General features: G+C 28.5%; 21 non-coding genes across 21 annotated transcripts; all 21 read right to left on the reverse strand.

The window, feature by feature from the left end:
* Nucleotides 1–222: 222 nt before the first annotated feature.
* On the reverse strand, nucleotides 223–295 carry TRNAR-UCG (transfer RNA arginine (anticodon UCG)). Its single transcript has one exon. It is a non-coding gene; the product is annotated as a tRNA-Arg (tRNA).
* A 673-nt stretch (nucleotides 296–968) lies between these two features.
* Nucleotides 969–1,041, reverse strand: TRNAR-UCG (transfer RNA arginine (anticodon UCG)). Its single transcript has one exon. It is a non-coding gene; the product is annotated as a tRNA-Arg (tRNA).
* A 675-nt stretch (nucleotides 1,042–1,716) lies between these two features.
* TRNAR-UCG (transfer RNA arginine (anticodon UCG)) lies at nucleotides 1,717–1,789 on the reverse strand. Its single transcript has one exon. It is a non-coding gene; the product is annotated as a tRNA-Arg (tRNA).
* A 1,145-nt stretch (nucleotides 1,790–2,934) lies between these two features.
* On the reverse strand, nucleotides 2,935–3,007 carry TRNAR-UCG (transfer RNA arginine (anticodon UCG)). Its single transcript has one exon. It is a non-coding gene; the product is annotated as a tRNA-Arg (tRNA).
* Nucleotides 3,008–3,679: 672 nt separating this feature from the next.
* TRNAR-UCG (transfer RNA arginine (anticodon UCG)) lies at nucleotides 3,680–3,752 on the reverse strand. The gene has a single exon. It is a non-coding gene; the product is annotated as a tRNA-Arg (tRNA).
* A 671-nt stretch (nucleotides 3,753–4,423) lies between these two features.
* Nucleotides 4,424–4,496, reverse strand: TRNAR-UCG (transfer RNA arginine (anticodon UCG)). The gene has a single exon. It is a non-coding gene; the product is annotated as a tRNA-Arg (tRNA).
* A 673-nt stretch (nucleotides 4,497–5,169) lies between these two features.
* TRNAR-UCG (transfer RNA arginine (anticodon UCG)) lies at nucleotides 5,170–5,242 on the reverse strand. Its single transcript has one exon. It is a non-coding gene; the product is annotated as a tRNA-Arg (tRNA).
* A 675-nt stretch (nucleotides 5,243–5,917) lies between these two features.
* On the reverse strand, nucleotides 5,918–5,990 carry TRNAR-UCG (transfer RNA arginine (anticodon UCG)). Its single transcript has one exon. It is a non-coding gene; the product is annotated as a tRNA-Arg (tRNA).
* Nucleotides 5,991–7,135: 1,145 nt separating this feature from the next.
* TRNAR-UCG (transfer RNA arginine (anticodon UCG)) lies at nucleotides 7,136–7,208 on the reverse strand. The gene has a single exon. It is a non-coding gene; the product is annotated as a tRNA-Arg (tRNA).
* Nucleotides 7,209–7,880: 672 nt separating this feature from the next.
* Nucleotides 7,881–7,953, reverse strand: TRNAR-UCG (transfer RNA arginine (anticodon UCG)). The gene has a single exon. It is a non-coding gene; the product is annotated as a tRNA-Arg (tRNA).
* A 672-nt stretch (nucleotides 7,954–8,625) lies between these two features.
* On the reverse strand, nucleotides 8,626–8,698 carry TRNAR-UCG (transfer RNA arginine (anticodon UCG)). Its single transcript has one exon. It is a non-coding gene; the product is annotated as a tRNA-Arg (tRNA).
* A 672-nt stretch (nucleotides 8,699–9,370) lies between these two features.
* TRNAR-UCG (transfer RNA arginine (anticodon UCG)) lies at nucleotides 9,371–9,443 on the reverse strand. The gene has a single exon. It is a non-coding gene; the product is annotated as a tRNA-Arg (tRNA).
* A 672-nt stretch (nucleotides 9,444–10,115) lies between these two features.
* TRNAR-UCG (transfer RNA arginine (anticodon UCG)) lies at nucleotides 10,116–10,188 on the reverse strand. Its single transcript has one exon. It is a non-coding gene; the product is annotated as a tRNA-Arg (tRNA).
* A 672-nt stretch (nucleotides 10,189–10,860) lies between these two features.
* On the reverse strand, nucleotides 10,861–10,933 carry TRNAR-UCG (transfer RNA arginine (anticodon UCG)). The gene has a single exon. It is a non-coding gene; the product is annotated as a tRNA-Arg (tRNA).
* Nucleotides 10,934–11,605: 672 nt separating this feature from the next.
* TRNAR-UCG (transfer RNA arginine (anticodon UCG)) lies at nucleotides 11,606–11,678 on the reverse strand. The gene has a single exon. It is a non-coding gene; the product is annotated as a tRNA-Arg (tRNA).
* Nucleotides 11,679–13,840: 2,162 nt separating this feature from the next.
* On the reverse strand, nucleotides 13,841–13,913 carry TRNAR-UCG (transfer RNA arginine (anticodon UCG)). The gene has a single exon. It is a non-coding gene; the product is annotated as a tRNA-Arg (tRNA).
* Nucleotides 13,914–14,585: 672 nt separating this feature from the next.
* TRNAR-UCG (transfer RNA arginine (anticodon UCG)) lies at nucleotides 14,586–14,658 on the reverse strand. The gene has a single exon. It is a non-coding gene; the product is annotated as a tRNA-Arg (tRNA).
* A 672-nt stretch (nucleotides 14,659–15,330) lies between these two features.
* On the reverse strand, nucleotides 15,331–15,403 carry TRNAG-UCC (transfer RNA glycine (anticodon UCC)). The gene has a single exon. It is a non-coding gene; the product is annotated as a tRNA-Gly (tRNA).
* Nucleotides 15,404–16,820: 1,417 nt separating this feature from the next.
* TRNAR-UCG (transfer RNA arginine (anticodon UCG)) lies at nucleotides 16,821–16,893 on the reverse strand. The gene has a single exon. It is a non-coding gene; the product is annotated as a tRNA-Arg (tRNA).
* A 673-nt stretch (nucleotides 16,894–17,566) lies between these two features.
* TRNAR-UCG (transfer RNA arginine (anticodon UCG)) lies at nucleotides 17,567–17,639 on the reverse strand. The gene has a single exon. It is a non-coding gene; the product is annotated as a tRNA-Arg (tRNA).
* Nucleotides 17,640–18,311: 672 nt separating this feature from the next.
* Nucleotides 18,312–18,384, reverse strand: TRNAR-UCG (transfer RNA arginine (anticodon UCG)). The gene has a single exon. It is a non-coding gene; the product is annotated as a tRNA-Arg (tRNA).
* Between the last annotated feature and the right edge of the window lie 582 nt (nucleotides 18,385–18,966).

Raw genomic sequence — 18,966 nt, forward strand, 5'->3', positions numbered from 1 at the left:
TATTCCACAATACCAAGGCCTAGAATTTTGAGAAACCTTAAATCAATATATAGATATATTGACTGCTGTGCAATCTACAAAGTTTGCTAAATAGTTTAAAGAACAAAGGTTTTGAGATATTTTACTTTGAGCTGTGTTTGTTCTGATTTCATTATTATATTCCTTACAAAATATTTCATCTTAATGAAAAAATACAGTATAAACAAATAACATTGAATGCAATGACCACGAAGGGACTCGAACCCTCAATCTTCTGATCCGAAGTCAGATGCCTTATCCATTAGGCCACGTGGTCAATGTCTGTCCAAACATTAACGCCTAAGAAAGTATAGTAATATAAAGATTCAAGTAAAAAACATATTTGTTTTGTTTCTTTGAGACAACTGTTTTGGATAATCTTACACTCAGATGACAAATTTTAATCCAACAATAATTTCAATTATTAATTCTGAATAAAACTAATATAGTTTAGTATTCTACAATACCCCATTCAAGAAGTTTGAGAAACCTTGAACAAACTGAGAAATATATTTAATGGTTGTTGTGCAATCTACAAAGTTTACTGAATAGTTTAAAGACCAAAGGGTTAGAGACTCGTCACTTTGAATCATGTTTGATCTGATTTCATTATTATAATCCATACATAAGATGTTATCTTTATGTAAAAATATATACACCTAGATGACAAACTTTGATCCAACAATAATTTTAGTTATTGATTCTGAAAGAAAATAATAATGTTTAGTATTCCACAATACCCAAGCCTAGAATTTTGAGAAACCTTTAATCAACTTAAAGATACATTGACTGCTGTGCAATCTACAAAGTTTGCTAAATAGTTTAAAGAACAAAGGTTTTGAGATATTTTACTTTGAGCTGTGTTTGTTCTGATTTCATTATTATATTCCTTACAAAATATTTCATCTTAATGAAAAAAATACAGTATAAACAAATAACATTGAATCCAATGACCACGAAGGGACTCGAATCCTCAATCTTCTGATCCGAAGTCAGACGCCTTATCCATTAGGCCACGTGGTCAATGTCTGTCCAAAGATTAACGCCTAAGAAAGTATAGTAACGTAAAAAGATTCAAGTAAAAAACATATTTGTTTTGTTTCTTTGAGACAACTGTTTTGGATAATCTTACACTCAGATGACAAACTTTAATTCAACAATAATTTCAATTATTAATTCTGAATAAAACTAATATTGTTTAGTATTCTACAATACCCCATTCAATAAGTTTGAGAAACCTTAAACAAACTGAGAAATATATTTAATGGTTGATGTGCAATCTACAAAGTTTACTGAATAGTTTAAAGACCAAAGGGTTAGAGATTCTTCACTTTGAATCATGTTTGATCTGATTTCATTATTATAATCCATACATAAGATGTTATCTTTATGTAAAAATATATACACCTAGATGACAAACTTTGATCCAACAATAATTTTAGTTAATGATTCTGAAAGAAAATAATAATGTTTAGTATTCCACAATACCCAAGCCTAGAATTTTGAGAAACCTTTAATCAACTTAAAGATACATTGACTGCTGTGCAATCTACAAAGTTTGCTAAATAGTTTAAAGAACAAAGGTTTTGAGATATTTTACTTTGAGCTGTGTTTGTTCTGATTTCATTATTATATTCCTTACAAAATATTTCATCTTAATGAAAAAAATACAGTATAAACAAATAACATTGAACCCAATGACCACAAAGGGACTCGAATCCTCAATCTTCTGATCCGAAGTCAGATGCCTTATCCATTAGGCCACGTGGTCACCATGTGTCCAAAGATTAACGCCTAAGAAAGTATAGTAATATAAAGATTCAAGTAAAAAACATATTTGTTTTGTTTCTTTGAGACAACTGTTTTGGATAATCTTAAACTCAGATGACAAACTTTGATCCAACAATAATTTTAGTTATTGATTCTGAAAGAAAATAATAATGTTTAGTATTCCACAATACCCAAACCTAGTATTTTGAGAAACCTTAAATCAACTTAAACATACATTGACTGCTGTGCAATCTACAAAGTTTGCTAAATAGTTTAAAGAACAAAGGTTTTGAGATATTTTACTTTGAGCTGTGTTTGTTCTGATTTCATTATTATATTCCTTACAAAATATTTCATCTTAATGAAAAAAATACAGTATAAACAAATAACATTGAATCCAATGACCACGAAGGAACTCGAACCCTCAATCTTCTGATCCGAAGTCAGACGCCTTATCCATTAGGCCACGTGGTGACTCTTTGTCAATATATCAATGCCTAAGAAAGTATAGTAACATAAAGATTCAAGTAAAAAACATATTTGTTTTTTTCTTTGAGACAACTGTTTTGGATAATCTTACACTCAGATGACAAACTTTAATCCAACAATAATTTCAATTATTAATTCTGAATAAAACTTATATTGTTTAGTATTCTACAATACCCCATTCAAGAAGTTTGAGAAACCTTAAACAAACTGAGAAATATATTTAATGGTTGATGTGCAATCTACAAAGTTTACTGAATAGTTTAAAGACCAAAGGGTTAGAGATTCTTCACTTTGAATCATGTTTGATCTGATTTCATTATTAAAATCCAAACATAAGATGTTATCTTTATGTAAAAATATATACACCTAGATGACAAACTTTGATCCAACAATAATTTTAGTTATTGATTCTGAAAGAAAATAATAATGTTTAGTATTCCACAATACCCAAGCCTAGAATTTTGAGAAACCTTAAATCAACTTAAAGATACATTGACTGCTGTGCAATCTACAAAGTTTGCTAAATAGTTTAAAGAACAAAGGTTTTGAGATATTTTACTTTGAGCTGTGTTTGTTCTGATTTCATTATTGTATTCCTTACAAAATATTTCATCTTAATGAAAAAAATACAGTATAAACAAATAACATTGAATCCAATGACCACGAAGGGACTCGAACCCTCAATCTTCTGATCCGAACTCAGACGCCTTATCCATTAGGCCACGTGGTCACTCTTTGTCAATATATCAATGCCTAAGAAAGTATAGTAAAATAAAGATTCAAGTAAAAAACATATTTGTTTTTTTCTTTGAGACAACTGTTTTGGATAATCTTACACTCAGATGACAAACTTTAATCCAACAATAATTTCAATTATTAATTCTGAATAAAACTTATATTGTTTAGTATTCTACAATACCCCATTCAAGAAGTTTGAGAAACCTTAAACAAACTGATAAATATATTTAATGGTTGATGTGCAATCTACAAAGTTTACTGAATAGTTTAAAGACCAAAGGGTTAGAGATTCTTCACTTTGAATCATGTTTGATCTGATTTCATTATTAAAATCCAAACATAAGATGTTATCTTTATGTAAAAATATATACACCTAGATGACAAACTTTGATCCAACAATAATTTTAGTTATTGATTCTGAAAGAAAATAATAATGTTTAGTATTCCACAATACCCAAGCCTAGAATTTTGAGAAACCTTAAATCAACTTAAAGATACATTGACTGCTGTGCAATCTACAAAGTTTGCTAAATAGTTTAAAGAACAAAGGTTTTGAGATATTTTACTTTGAGCTGTGTTTGTTCTGATTTCATTATTGTATTCCTTACAAAATATTTCATCTTAATGAAAAAAATACAGTATAAACAAATAACATTGAATCCAATGACCACGAAGAGACTCGAACCCTCAATCTTCTGATCCGAAGTCAGACGCCTTATCCATTAGGCCACGTGGTCACTCTTTGTCAATATATCAATGCCTAAGAAAGTATAGTAACATAAAGATTCAAGTAAAAAACATATTTGTTTTTTTCTTTGAGACAACTGTTTTGGATAATCTTACACTCAGATGACAAACTTTAATGCAACAATAATTTCAATTATTAATTCTGAATAAAACTAATATTGTTTAGTATTCTACAATACCCCATTTAAGAAGTTTGAGAAACCTTAAACAAACTGAGAAATATATTTAATGGTTGATGTGCAATCTACAAAGTTTACTGAATAGTTTAAAGACCAAAGGGTTAGAGATTCTTCACTTTGAATCATGTTTGATCTGATTTCATTATTAAAATCCATACATAAGATGTTATCTTTATGTAAAAATATATACACCTAGATGACAAACTTTGATCCAACAATAATTTTAGTTATTGATTCTGAAAGAAAATAATAATGTTTAGTATTCCACAATACCAAGGCCTAGAATTTTGAGAAACCTTAAATCAATATATAGATATATTGACTGCTGTGCAATCTACAAAGTTTGCTAAATAGTTTAAAGAACAAAGGTTTTGAGATATTTTACTTTGAGCTGTGTTTGTTCTGATTTCATTATTATATTCCTTACAAAATATTTCATCTTAATGAAAAAATACAGTATAAACAAATAACATTGAATGCAATGACCACGAAGGGACTCGAACCCTCAATCTTCTGATCCGAAGTCAGACGCCTTATCCATTAGGCCACGTGGTCAATGTCTGTCCAAAGATTAACGCCTAAGAAAGTATAGTAATATAAAGATTCAAGTAAAAAACATATTTGTTTTGTTTCTTTGAGACAACTGTTTTGGATAATCTTACACTCAGATGACAAATTTTAATCCAACAATAATTTCAATTATTAATTCTGAATAAAACTAATATAGTTTAGTATTCTACAATACCCCATTCAAGAAGTTTGAGAAACCTTGAACAAACTGAGAAATATATTTAATGGTTGTTGTGCAATCTACAAAGTTTACTGAATAGTTTAAAGACCAAAGGGTTAGAGACTCGTCACTTTGAATCATGTTTGATCTGATTTCATTATTATAATCCATACATAAGATGTTATCTTTATGTAAAAATATATACACCTAGATGACAAACTTTGATCCAACAATAATTTTAGTTATTGATTCTGAAAGAAAATAATAATGTTTAGTATTCCACAATACCCAAGCCTAGAATTTTGAGAAACCTTTAATCAACTTAAAGATACATTGACTGCTGTGCAATCTACAAAGTTTGCTAAATAGTTTAAAGAACAAAGGTTTTGAGATATTTTACTTTGAGCTGTGTTTGTTCTGATTTCATTATTATATTCCTTACAAAATATTTCATCTTAATGAAAAAAATACAGTATAAACAAATAACATTGAATCCAATGACCACGAAGGGACTCGAATCCTCAATCTTCTGATCCGAAGTCAGACGCCTTATCCATTAGGCCACGTGGTCAATGTCTGTCCAAAGATTAACGCCTAAGAAAGTATAGTAACGTAAAAAGATTCAAGTAAAAAACATATTTGTTTTGTTTCTTTGAGACAACTGTTTTGGATAATCTTACACTCAGATGACAAACTTTAATTCAACAATAATTTCAATTATTAATTCTGAATAAAACTAATATTGTTTAGTATTCTACAATACCCCATTCAATAAGTTTGAGAAACCTTAAACAAACTGAGAAATATATTTAATGGTTGATGTGCAATCTACAAAGTTTACTGAATAGTTTAAAGACCAAAGGGTTAGAGATTCTTCACTTTGAATCATGTTTGATCTGATTTCATTATTATAATCCATACATAAGATGTTATCTTTATGTAAAAATATATACACCTAGATGACAAACTTTGATCCAACAATAATTTTAGTTAATGATTCTGAAAGAAAATAATAATGTTTAGTATTCCACAATACCCAAGCCTAGAATTTTGAGAAACCTTTAATCAACTTAAAGATACATTGACTGCTGTGCAATCTACAAAGTTTGCTAAATAGTTTAAAGAACAAAGGTTTTGAGATATTTTACTTTGAGCTGTGTTTGTTCTGATTTCATTATTATATTCCTTACAAAATATTTCATCTTAATGAAAAAAATACAGTATAAACAAATAACATTGAATCCAATGACCACAAAGGGACTCGAATCCTCAATCTTCTGATCCGAAGTCAGATGCCTTATCCATTAGGCCACGTGGTCACCATGTGTCCAAAGATTAACGCCTAAGAAAGTATAGTAATATAAAGATTCAAGTAAAAAACATATTTGTTTTGTTTCTTTGAGACAACTGTTTTGGATAATCTTAAACTCAGATGACAAACTTTGATCCAACAATAATTTTAGTTATTGATTCTGAAAGAAAATAATAATGTTTAGTATTCCACAATACCCAAACCTAGTATTTTGAGAAACCTTAAATCAACTTAAACATACATTGACTGCTGTGCAATCTACAAAGTTTGCTAAATAGTTTAAAGAACAAAGGTTTTGAGATATTTTACTTTGAGCTGTGTTTGTTCTGATTTCATTATTATATTCCTTACAAAATATTTCATCTTAATGAAAAAAATACAGTATAAACAAATAACATTGAATCCAATGACCACGAAGGAACTCGAACCCTCAATCTTCTGATCCGAAGTCAGACGCCTTATCCATTAGGCCACGTGGTGACTCTTTGTCAATATATCAATGCCTAAGAAAGTATAGTAACATAAAGATTCAAGTAAAAAACATATTTGTTTTTTTCTTTGAGACAACTGTTTTGGATAATCTTACACTCAGATGACAAACTTTAATCCAACATTAATTTCAATTATTAATTCTGAATAAAACTTATATTGTTTAGTATTCTACAATACCCCATTCAAGAAGTTTGAGAAACCTTAAACAAACTGAGAAATATATTTAATGGTTGATGTGCAATCTACAAAGTTTACTGAATAGTTTAAAGACCAAAGGGTTAGAGATTCTTCACTTTGAATCATGTTTGATCTGATTTCATTATTAAAATCCAAACATAAGATGTTATCTTTATGTAAAAATATATACACCTAGATGACAAACTTTGATCCAACAATAATTTTAGTTATTGATTCTGAAAGAAAATAATAATGTTTAGTATTCCACAATACCCAAGCCTAGAATTTTGAGAAACCTTAAATCAACTTAAAGATACATTGACTGCTGTGCAATCTACAAAGTTTGCTGAATAGTTTAAAGAACAAAGGTTTTGAGATATTTTACTTTGAGCTGTGTTTGTTCTGATTTCATTATTATATTCCTTACAAAATATTTCATCTTAATGAAAAAAATACAGTATAAACAAATAACATTGAATCCAATGACCACGAAGGGACTCGAACCCTCAATCTTCTGATCCGAAGTCAGACGCCTTATCCATTAGGCCACGTGGTCACTCTTTGTCAATATATCAATGCCTAAGAAAGTATAGTAACATAAAGATTCAAGTAAAAAACATATTTGTTTTTTTCTTTGAGACAACTGTTTTGGATAATCTTACACTCAGATGACAAACTTTAATGCAACAATAATTTCAATTATTAATTCTGAATAAAACTAATATTGTTTAGTATTCTACAATACCCCATTCAAGAAGTTTGAGAAACCTTAAACAAACTGAGAAATATATTTAATGGTTGATGTGCAATCTACAAAGTTTACTGAATAGTTTAAAGACCAAAGGGTTAGAGATTCTTCACTTTGAATCATGTTTGATCTGATTTCATTATTAAAATCCAAACATAAGATGTTATCTTTATGTAAAAATATATACACCTAGATGACAAACTTTGATCCAACAATAATTTTAGTTATTGATTCTGAAAGAAAATAATAATGTTTAGTATTCCACAATACCCAAGCCTAGAATTTTGAGAAACCTTAAATCAACTTAAAGATACATTGACTGCTGTGCAATCTACAAAGTTTGCTAAATAGTTTAAAGAACAAAGGTTTTGAGATATTTTACTTTGAGCTGTGTTTGTTCTGATTTCATTATTGTATTCCTTACAAAATATTTCATCTTAATGAAAAAAATACAGTATAAACAAATAACATTGAATCCAATGACCACGAAGGGACTCGAACCCTCAATCTTCTGATCCGAACTCAGACGCCTTATCCATTAGGCCACGTGGTCACTCTTTGTCAATATATCAATGCCTAAGAAAGTATAGTAAAATAAAGATTCAAGTAAAAAACATATTTGTTTTTTTCTTTGAGACAACTGTTTTGGATAATCTTACACTCAGATGACAAACTTTAATGCAACAATAATTTCAATTATTAATTCTGAATAAAACTTATATTGTTTAGTATTCTACAATACCCCATTCAAGAAGTTTGATAAACCTTAAACAAACTGAGAAATATATTTAATGGTTGATGTGCAATCTACAAAGTTTACTGAATAGTTTAAAGACCAAAGGGTTAGAGATTCTTCACTTTGAATCATGTTTGATCTGATTTCATTATTAAAATCCAAACATAAGATGTTATCTTTATGTAAAAATATATACACCTAGATGACAAACTTTGATCCAACAATAATTTTAGTTATTGATTCTGAAAGAAAATAATAATGTTTAGTATTCCACAATACCCAAGCCTAGAATTTTGAGAAACCTTAAATCAACTTAAAGATACATTGACTGCTGTGCAATCTACAAAGTTTGCTAAATAGTTTAAAGAACAAAGGTTTTGAGATATTTTACTTTGAGCTGTGTTTGTTCTGATTTCATTATTATATTCCTTACAAAATATTTCATCTTAATGAAAAAAATACAGTATAAACAAATAACATTGAATCCAATGACCACGAAGGGACTCGAACCCTCAATCTTCTGATCCGAAGTCAGACGCCTTATCCATTAGGCCACGTGGTCACTCTTTGTCAATATATCAATGCCTAAGAAAGTATAGTAACATAAAGATTCAAGTAAAAAACATATTTGTTTTTTTCTTTGAGACAACTGTTTTGGATAATCTTACACTCAGATGACAAACTTTAATGCAACAATAATTTCAATTATTAATTCTGAATAAAACTAATATTGTTTAGTATTCTACAATACCCCATTCAAGAAGTTTGAGAAACCTTAAACAAACTGAGAAATATATTTAATGGTTGATGTGCAATCTACAAAGTTTACTGAATAGTTTAAAGACCAAAGGGTTAGAGATTCTTCACTTTGAATCATGTTTGATCTGATTTCATTATTAAAATCCAAACATAAGATGTTATCTTTATGTAAAAATATATACACCTAGATGACAAACTTTGATCCAACAATAATTTTAGTTATTGATTCTGAAAGATAATAATAATGTTTAGTATTCCACAATACCCAAGCCTAGAATTTTGAGAAACCTTAAATCAACTTAAAGATACATTGACTGCTGTGCAATCTACAAAGTTTGCTAAATAGTTTAAAGAACAAAGGTTTTGAGATATTTTACTTTGAGCTGTGTTTGTTCTGATTTCATTATTGTATTCCTTACAAAATATTTCATCTTAATGAACAAAATACAGTATAAACAAATAACATTGAATCCAATGACCACGAAGGGACTCGAACCCTCAATCTTCTGATCCGAACTCAGACGCCTTATCCATTAGGCCACGTGGTCACTCTTTGTCAATATATCAATGCCTAAGAAAGTATAGTAAAATAAAGATTCAAGTAAAAAACATATTTGTTTTTTTCTTTGAGACAACTGTTTTGGATAATCTTACACTCAGATGACAAACTTTAATGCAACAATAATTTCAATTATTAATTCTGAATAAAACTTATATTGTTTAGTATTCTACAATACCCCATTCAAGAAGTTTGATAAACCTTAAACAAACTGAGAAATATATTTAATGGTTGATGTGCAATCTACAAAGTTTACTGAATAGTTTAAAGACCAAAGGGTTAGAGATTCTTCACTTTGAATCATGTTTGATCTGATTTCATTATTAAAATCCAAACATAAGATGTTATCTTTATGTAAAAATATATACACCTAGATGACAAACTTTGATCCAACAATAATTTTAGTTATTGATTCTGAAAGAAAATAATAATGTTTAGTATTCCACAATACCCAAGCCTAGAATTTTGAGAAACCTTAAATCAACTTAAAGATACATTGACTGCTGTGCAATCTACAAAGTTTGCTAAATAGTTTAAAGAACAAAGGTTTTGAGATATTTTACTTTGAGCTGTGTTTGTTCTTATTTCATTATTATATTCCTTACAAAATATTTCATCTTAATGAAAAAAATACAGTATAAACAAATAACATTGAATCCAATGACCACAAAGGGACTCGAACCCTCAATCTTCTGATCCGAAGTCAGACACCTTATCCATTAGGCCACGTGGTCACTCTTTGTCAATATATCAATGCCTAAGAAAGTATAGTAAAATAAAGATTCAAGTAAAAAACATATTTGTTTTTTTCTTTGAGACAACTGTTTTGGATAATCTTACACTCAGATGACAAACTTTAATGCAACAATAATTTCAATTATTAATTCTGAATAAAACTTATATTGTTTAGTATTCTACAATACCCCATTCAAGAAGTTTGATAAACCTTAAACAAACTGAGAAATATATTTAATGGTTGATGTGCAATCTACAAAGTTTACTGAATAGTTTAAAGACCAAAGGGTTAGAGATTCTTCACTTTGAATCATGTTTGATCTGATTTCATTATTAAAATCCAAACATAAGATGTTATCTTTATGTAAAAATATATACACCTAGATGACAAACTTTGATCCAACAATAATTTTAGTTATTGATTCTGAAAGAAAATAATAATGTTTAGTATTCCACAATACCCAAGCCTAGAATTTTGAGAAACCTTAAATCAACTTAAAGATACATTGACTGCTGTGCAATCTACAAAGTTTGCTAAATAGTTTAAAGAACAAAGGTTTTGAGATATTTTACTTTAAGCTGTGTTTGTTCTTATTTCATTATTATATTCCTTACAAAATATTTCATCTTAATGAAAAAAATACAGTATAAACAAATAACATTGAATCCAATGACCACAAAGGGACTCGAACCCTCAATCTTCTGATCCGAAGTCAGACGCCTTATCCATTAGACCACGTGGTCACGCTTTGTCAATGTATCAATGCCTAAGATAGTATAGTAACATAAAGATTCAAGTAAAAAACATATTTGTTTTTTTCTTTGAGACAACAGTTTTGGATAATCTTACACTCAGATGACAAACTTTAATGCAACAATAATTTCAATTATTAATTCTGAATAAAACTAATATTGTTTAGTATTCTACAATACCCCATTCAAGAAGTTTGAGAAACCTTAAACAAACTAAGAAATATATTTAATGGTTGATGTGCAATCTACAAAGTTTACTGAATAGTTTAAAGACCAAAGGGTTAGAGATTCTTCACTTTGAATCATGTTTGATCTGATTTCATTATTAAAATCCAAATATAAGATGTTATCTTTATGTAAAAATATATACACCTAGATGACAAACTTTGATCCAACAATAATTTTAGTTATTGATTCTGAAAGAAAATAATAATGTTTAGTATTCCACAATACCCAAGCCTAGAATTTTGAGAAACCTTAAATCAACTTAAAGATACATTGACTGCTGTGCAATCTACAAAGTTTGCTAAATAGTTTAAAGAACAAAGGTTTTGAGATATTTTACTTTGAGCTGTGTTTGTTCTGATTTCATTATTATATTCCTTACAAAATATTTCATCTTAATGAAAAAAATACAGTATAAACAAATAACATTAAATCCAATGACCACGAAGGAACTCGAACCCTCAATCTTCTGATCCGAAGTCAGACGCCTTATCCATTAGGCCACGTGGTCACTCTTTGTCAATATATCAATGACTAAGGAAGTATAGTAAAATAAAGATTCAAGTAAAAAACATATTTGTTTTTTTCTTTGAGACAACTGTTTTGGATAATCTTACACTCAGATGACAAACTTTAATCCAACAATAATTTCAATTATTAATTCTGAATAAAACTAATATTGTTTAGTATTCTACGATACCCCATTCAAGAAGTTTGAGAAACCTTAAACAAACTGAGAAATATATTTAATGGTTGATGTGCAATCTACAAAGTTTACTGAATAGTTTAAAGACCAAAGGGTTAGAGATTCTTCACTTTGAATCATGTTTGATCTGATTCCATTATTAAAATCCAAACATAAGATGTTATATTTATGTAAAAATATATACACCTAGATGACAAACTTTGATCCAACAATAATTTTAGTTATTGATTCTGAAAGAAAATAATAATGTTTAGTATTCCACAATACCCAAGCCTAGAATTTTGAGAAACCTTAAATCAACTTAAAGATACATTGACTGCTGTGCAATCTACAAAGTTTGCTAAATAGTTTAAAGAACAAAGGTTTTGAGATATTTTACTTTGAGCTGTGTTTGTTCTGATTTCATTATTACATTCCTTACAAAATATTTCATCTTAATGAAAAAAATACAGTATAAGCAAATAACATTGAATCCAATGACCACGAATGGACTCGAACCCTCAATCTTCTGATCGGAAGTCAGACGCCTTATCCATTAGGCCACGTGGTCACTCTTTGTCAATATATCAATGCCTAAGAAAGTATAGTAAAATAAAGATTCAAGTAAAAAACATATTTGTTTTTTTCTTTGAGACAACTGTTTTGGATAATCTTACACTCAGATGACAAACTTTAATGCAACAATAATTTCAATTATTAATTCTGAATAAAACTAATATTGTTTAGTATTCTACAATACCCCATTCAAGAAGTTTGAGAAACCTTAAACAAACTGAGAAATATATTTAATGGTTGATGTGCAATCTACAAAGTTTACTGAATAGTTTAAAGACCAAAGGGTTAGAGATTCTTCACTTTGAATCATGTTTGATCTGATTTCATTATTAAAATCCAAATATAAGATGTTATCTTTATGTAAAAATATATACACCTAGATGACAAACTTTGATCCAACAATAATTTTAGTTATTGATTCTGAAAGAAAATAATAATGTTTAGTATTCCACAATACCCAAGCCTAGAATTTTGAGAAACCTTAAATCAACTTAAAGATACATTGACTGCTGTGCAATCTACAAAGTTTGCTAAATAGTTTAAAGAACAAAGGTTTTGAGATATTTTACTTTGAGCTGTGTTTGTTCTGATTTCATTATTATATTCCTTACAAAATATTTAATCTTAATGAAAAAAATACAGTATAAACAAATAACATTGAATCCAATGACCACGAAAGAACTCGAACCCTCAATCTTCTGATCCGAAGTCAGACGCCTTATCCATTAGGCCACGTGGTTACTCTTTGTCAATATATCAATGCCTAAGAAAGTATAGTAAAATAAAGATTCAAGTAAAAAACATATTTGTTTTTTTCTTTGAGACAACTGTTTTGGATAATCTTACACTCAGATGACAAACTTTAATCTAACAATAATTACAATTATTAATTCTGAATAAAACGTATATTGTTTAGTATTCTACAATACCCCATTCAAGAAGTTTGAGAAACCTTAAACAAACTGAGAAATATATTTAATGGTTGATGTGCAATCTACAAAGTTTACTGAATAGTTTAAAGACCAAAGGGTTAGAGATTCTTCACTTTGAATCATGTTTGATCTGATTTCATTATTAAAATCCAAACATAAGATGTTATCTTTATGTAAAAATATATACACCTAGATGACAAACTTTGATCCAACAATAATTTTAGTTATTGATTCTGAAAGAAAATATTAATGTTTAGTATTCCACAATACCCAAGCCTAGAATTTTGAGAAACCTTAAATCAACTTAAAGATACATTGACTGCTGTGCAATCTACAAAGTTTGCTAAATAGTTTAAAGAACAAAGGTTTTGAGATATTTTACTTTGAGCTGTGTTTGTTCTGATTTCATTATTATATTCCTTACAAAATATTTCATCTTAATGAAAAAAATATAGTATAAACAAATAACATTGAATCCAATAACCACGAAGGGACTCGAACCCTCAATCTTCTGATCCGAAGTCAGATGCCTTATCCATTAGGCCACGTGGTCACTCTTTGTCAATATATCAATGACTAAGGAAGTATAGTAAAATAAAGATTCAAGTAAAAAACATATTTGTTTTTTTCTTTGAGACAACTGTTTTGGATAATCTTACACTCAGATGACAAACTTTAATCCAACAATAATTTCAATTATTAATTCTGAATAAAACTAATATTGTTTAGTATTCTACGATACCCCATTCAAGAAGTTTGAGAAACCTTAAACAAACTGAGAAATATATTTAATGGTTGATGTGCAATCTACAAAGTTTACTGAATAGTTTAAAGACCAAAGGGTTAGAGATTCTTCACTTTGAATCATGTTTAATCTGATTCCATTATTAAAATCCAAACATAAGATGTTATATTTATGTAAAAATATATACACCTAGATGACAAACTTTGATCCAACAATAATTTTAGTTATTGATTCTGAAAGAAAATAATAATGTTTAGTATTCCACAATACCCAAGCCTAGAATTTTGAGAAACCTTAAATCAACTTAAAGATACATTGACTGCTGTGCAATCTACAAAGTTTGCTAAATAGTTTAAAGAACAAAGGTTTTGAGATATTTTACTTTGAGCTGTGTTTGTTCTGATTTCATTATTATATTCCTTACAAAATATTTCATCTTAATGAAAAAAATACAGTATAAACAAATAACATTGAATCCAATGACCACGAAGGGACTCGAACCCTCAATCTTCTGATCCGAAGTCAGACACCTTATCCATTAGGCCACGTGGTCACTCTTTGTCAATATATCAATGCATAAGAAAGTATAGTAACATAAAGATTCAAGTAAAAAACATATTTGTTTTTTTCTTTGAGACAACTGTTTTGGATAATCTTACACTCAGATGACAAACTTTAATGCAACAATAATTTCAATTATTAATTCTGAATAAAACTAATATTGTTTAGTATTCTACAATACCCCATTCAAGAAGTTTGAGAAACCTTAAACAAACTGAGAAATATATTTAATGGTTGATGTGCAATCTACAAAGTTTACTGAATAGTTTAAAGACCAAAGGGTTAGAGATTCTTCACTTTGAATCATGTTTGATCTGATTTCATTATTAAAATCCAAACATAAGATGTTATCTTTATGTAAAAATATATACACCTAGATGACAAACTTTGATCCAACAATAATTTTAGTTATTGATTCTGAAAGAAAATATTAATGTTTAGTATTCCACAATACCCAAGCCTAGAATTTTGAGAAACCTTAAATCAACTTAAAGATACATTGACTGCTGTGCAATCTACAAAGTTTGCTAAATAGTTTAAAGAACAAAGGTTTTGAGATATTTTACTTTGAGCTGTGTTTGTTCTGATTTCATTATTATATTCCTTACAAAATATTTCATCTTAATGAAAAAAATACAGTATAAACAAATAACATTGAATCCAATGACCACGAAGGGACTCGAACCCTCAATCTTCTGATCGGAAGTCAGACGCCTTATCCATTAGGCCACGTGGTCACTCTTTGTCAATATATCAATGCCTAAGAAAGTATAGTAAAATAAAGATTCAAGTAAAAAACATATTTGTTTTTTTCTTTGAGACAACTGTTTTGGATAATCTTACACTCAGATGACAAACTTTAATGCAACAATAATTTCAATTATTAATTCTGAATAAAACTAATATTGTTTAGTATTCTACAATACCCCATTCAAGAAGTTTGAGAAACCTTAAACAAACTGAGAAATATATTTAATGGTTGATGTGCAATCTACAAAGTTTACTGAATAGTTTAAAGACCAAAGGGTTAGAGATTCTTCACTTTGAATCATGTTTGATCTGATTTCATTATTAAAATCCAAATATAAGATGTTATCTTTATGTAAAAATATATACACCTAGATGACAAACTTTGATCCAACAATAATTTTAGTTATTGATTCTGAAAGAAAATAATAATGTTTAGTATTCCACAATACCCAAGCCTAGAATTTTGAGAAACCTTAAATCAACTTAAAGATACATTGACTGCTGTGCAATCTACAAAGTTTGCTAAATAGTTTAAAGAACAAAGGTTTTGAGATATTTTACTTTGAGCTGTGTTTGTTCTGATTTCATTATTATATTCCTTACAAAATATTTAATCTTAATGAAAAAAATACAGTATAAACAAATAACATTGAATCCAATGACCACGAAAGAACTCGAACCCTCAATCTTCTGATCCGAAGTCAGACGCCTTATCCATTAGGCCACGTGGTTACTCTTTGTCAATATATCAATGCCTAAGAAAGTATAGTAAAATAAAGATTCAAGTAAAAAACATATTTGTTTTTTTCTTTGAGACAACTGTTTTGGATAATCTTACACTCAGATGACAAACTTTAATCTAACAATAATTACAATTATTAATTCTGAATAAAACTTATATTGTTTAGTATTCTACAATACCCCATTCAAGAAGTTTGAGAAACCTTAAACAAACTGAGAAATATATTTAATGGTTGATGTGCAATCTACAAAGTTTACTGAATAGTTTAAAGACCAAAGGGTTAGAGATTCTTCACTTTGAATCATGTTTGATCTGATTTCATTATTAAAATCCAAACATAAGATGTTATCTTTATGTAAAAATATATACACCTAGATGACAAACTTTGATCCAACAATAATTTTAGTTATTGATTCTGAAAGAAAATATTAATGTTTAGTATTCCACAATACCCAAGCCTAGAATTTTGAGAAACCTTAAATCAACTTAAAGATACATTGACTGCTGTGCAATCTACAAAGTTTGCTAAATAGTTTAAAGAACAAAGGTTTTGAGATATTTTACTTTGAGCTGTGTTTGTTCTGATTTCATTATTATATTCCTTACAAAATATTTCATCTTAATGAAAAAAATATAGTATAAACAAATAACATTGAATCCAATAACCACGAAGGGACTCGAACCCTCAATCTTCTGATCCGAAGTCAGACGCCTTATCCATTAGGCCACGTGGTCACTCTTTGTCAATATATCAATGCCTAAGAAAGTATAGTAACATAAAGATTCAAGTAAAAAACATATTTGTTTTGTTTCTTTGAGACAACTGTTTTGGATAATCTTACACTCAGATGACAAACTTTAATGCAACAATAATTTCAATTATTAATTCTGAATAAAACTAATATTGTTTAGTATTCTACAATACCCCATTCAAGAAGTTTGAGAAACCTTAAACAAACTAAGAAATATATTTAATGGTTGATGTGCAATCTACAAAGTTTACTGAATAGTTTAAAGACCAAAGGGTTAGAGATTCTTCACTTTGAATCATGTTTGATCTGATTTCATTATTAAAATCCAAATATAAGATGTTATCTTTATGTAAAAATATATACACCTAGATGACAAACTTTGATCCAACAATAATTTTAGTTATTGATTCTGAAAGAAAATAATAATGTTTAGTATTCCACAATACCCAAGCCTAGAATTTTGAGAAACCTTAAATCAACTTAAAGATACATTGACTGCTGTGCAATCTACAAAGTTTGCTAAATAGTTTAAAGAACAAAGGTTTTGAGATATTTTACTTTGAGCTGTGTTTGTTCTGATTTCATTATTATATTCCTTACAAAATATTTAATCTTAATGAAAAAAATACAGTATAAACAAATAACATTAAACCCAATGACCACGAAGGAACTCGAACCCTCAATCTTCTGATCCGAAGTCAGACGCCTTATCCATTAGGCCACGTGGTCACTCTTTGTCAATATATCAATGCCTAAGGAAGTATAGTAAAATAAAGATTCAAGTAAAAAACATATTTGTTTTTTTCTTTGAGACAACTGTTTTGGATAATCTTACACTCAGATGACAAACTTTAATCCAACAATAATTTCAATTATTAATTCTGAATAAAACTTATATTGTTTAGTATTCTACAATACCCCATTCAAGAAGTTTGAGAAACCTTAAACAAACTGAGAAATATATTTAATGGTTGATGTGCAATCTACAAAGTTTACTGAATAGTTTAAAGACCAAAGGGTTAGAGATTCTTCACTTTGAATCATGTTTGATCTGATTCCATTATTAAAATCCAAACATAAGATGTTATATTTATGTAAAAATATATACACCTAGATGACAAACTTTGATCCAACAATAATTTTAGTTATTGATTCTGAAAGAAAATAATAATGTTTAGTATTCCACAATACCCAAGCCTAGAATTTTGAGAAACCTTAAATCAACTTAAAGATACATTGACTGCTGTGCAATCTACAAAGTTTGCTAAATAGTTTAAAGAACAAAGGTTTTGAGATATTTTACTTTGAGCTGTGTTTGTTCTGATTTCATTATTATATTCCTTACAAAATATTTCATCTTAATGAAAAAAATACAGTATAAACAAATAACATTGAATCCAATGACCACAAAGGGACTCGAACCCTCAATCTTCTGATCCGAAGTCAGACACCTTATCCATTAGGCCACGTGGTCACTCTTTGTCAATATATCAATGCCTAAGAAAGTATAGTAACATAAAGATTCAAGTAAAAAACATATTTGTTTTTTTCTTTGAGACAACTGTTTTGGATAATCTTACACTCAGATGACAAACTTTAATGCAACAATAATTTCAATTATTAATTCTGAATAAAACTAATATTGTTTAGTATTCTACAATACCCCATTCAAGAAGTTTGAGAAACCTTAAACAAACTGAGAAATATATTTAATGGTTGATGTGCAATCTACAAAGTTTACTGAATAGTTTAAAGACCAAAGGGTTAGAGATTCTTCACTTTGAATCATGTTTGATCTGATTTCATTATTAAAATCCAAACATAAGATGTTATCTTTATGTAAAAATATATACACCTAGATGACAAACTTTGATCCAACAATAATTTTAGTTATTGATTCTGAAAGAAAATAATAATGTTTAGTATTCCACAATACCCAAGCCTAGAATTTTGAGAAACCTTAAATCAACTTAAAGATACATTGACTGCTGTGCAATCTACAAAGTTTGCTAAATAGTTTAAAGAACAAAGGTTTTGAGATATTTTACTTTGAGCT

This window comes from Pseudophryne corroboree, chromosome 8, assembly GCF_028390025.1.
Source record: "Pseudophryne corroboree isolate aPseCor3 chromosome 8, aPseCor3.hap2, whole genome shotgun sequence".
Lineage (NCBI taxonomy): Eukaryota > Metazoa > Chordata > Amphibia > Anura > Myobatrachidae > Pseudophryne > Pseudophryne corroboree.